Genomic DNA, 1,993 nt, shown 5'->3' on the forward strand with positions numbered 1-1,993 from the left:
GATAGGCTAATGGCTAGACCGTTGGGCTTCCAAGCGAGTGGCCCTGTGTTCGAGTCCCAGCCGGAAAGAAAATCTTCAATGCATATTTTTTTTTTCTAATTTGATAATCCTTCTTTTTTTTATTTTTTTCTTTTGCGAAGTAAGTCAGTCAGTCCGTCAGTCACTCAGTACGTCAGTCAGTCAGTCCGTCGGTCAGTCCAGTCCAGTCAGTCAGTCAGTCACTCAGTCAGTCAGTCATTCACTCAGTCAGTCAGTCAGTCACTCAGTCAGTCAGTCAGTCACTCAGTCAGTCAGTCAGTCACTCGGTCACTCAGTCAGTCAGGCATTCAGGCAGTCAGGCAGTCAGTTAGCCAGTCTCGGTCAGTCAGTCAGTCATTCATTTAGTCTCATTCATTCAGTCTCATTCAGTCAGTAAGTCAGTCAGTCAGTCCAGTCCAGTCAGTCCAGTCAATCAGGCATTCAGGCAGTCAGGCAGTCAGTCAGTTAGTCAGTCAGTCTCGGTCAGTCAGTCAGTCATTCATTCAGTCTCCTTCAGTCAGTCTCATTCAGTCAGTCTGTCAGTCAGTCCAGTCCAGTCAGTCAGTTAGTCAGTCAATCAGTCAGTCAGGCAGCCAAGCAGTCAGTCAGTCAGTCTTAGTCAGTCAGTTAGTCAGTCCAGTCCAGTCCAGTCAGTCAGTCAGTCACTCAGTCAGTCAGTCAGGCAGTGAGGCAGTCAGTCAGTCTCGGTCAGTCAGTAAGTTGGTCAGTCAGTCAGTATCAGTCAGTCAATCCGTCAGTCAGGCAGTCTCAGTCATGAAATCTCAGTCAGGCAGTAAGACTCCGACTGACAGCGCTCCGATAGCCTAATGGCTAGACCGTTGGGCTTCCAAGCAAGTGGCCCTGGTTTCGAGACCCAGCCGGAACGAATTTCTTCAATGTAAACAATTCTTTTCTAATTTGAAAAATTTTTTTTTTTTCAATTTCTTCTTTTTTGCAAATATTGATTATTTATGTGGGAAGAAAATTCTGAGTCAATTCAATTATTCGACCTGTAGATTTCAAAGTGTTTGAATCAATAATTACCAAGGTGCATTTTTTGTTTTTATTATATTTAAGACTCCGATCGACAGAGCTCCGATAGGATAATGGCTAGACCGTTGGGCTTCCAAGCGAGTGGCCCTGGGTTCAAGACCCAGCCGGAAAGAATTTCTTCAATTAATACATTTCTTTCCTAATTTAAAAATTCTTTTTTTTTTCAATTTCTTTTTTTTTTTTTGCAAATATCGATTATTTATGTAGGGAAGAAAATTCTGAGTCAATTTAATTATTCGACCTGTAGATTTAAAAGATTTTGAATCAATAATTACCAAGGTGCATTTTTTGTTTTTATTATATTTAAGACTCCGATCGGCAGAGCTCCGATAGGCTGATGGCTAGACCGTTGGGCTTCCAAGCGAGTGGCCCTGGGTTCGAGACCCAGCCGGACTGAATTTCTTCAATGTATAAATCTCTTTTCTAATTTGAAATTTCCTTTTTTTTTCAATTTCTTTTTTTTTTTTTTTTTTTTTGCAAATATCGATTATTTATGTAGGGAAGAAAATTTTGAGTCAATTTAATTATTAGACCTGTAGATTTAAAAGATTTTGAATCAATAATTACCAAGGTGCATTTTTTGTTTTTATTATATTTAAGACTCCGATAGGCTAATGGCTAGACCGTTGGGCTTCCAAGCGAGTGGCCCTGGGTTCGAGACCCAGCCGGAACGAATTTCTTCAATGTATAAATCTCTTTTCTAATTTGAAATTTCTTTTTTTTTTTCAATTTCTTTTTTTTTTTTTTTTTTTGCAAATATCGATTATTTATGTAGGGAAGAAAATTCTGAGTCAATTTAATTATTCGACCTGTAGATTTCAAAGTGTTTGAATCAATAATTACCAAGGCGCATTTTTTGTTTTTATTATATTTAAGATTCTGATCGACAGAGCTCCGATAGGCTAATGGCTAGACCGTTGGG

This window comes from Uloborus diversus, unplaced genomic scaffold (assembly GCF_026930045.1).
Source record: "Uloborus diversus isolate 005 unplaced genomic scaffold, Udiv.v.3.1 scaffold_357, whole genome shotgun sequence".
Classification (NCBI taxonomy): Eukaryota; Metazoa; Arthropoda; class Arachnida; order Araneae; family Uloboridae; genus Uloborus; species Uloborus diversus.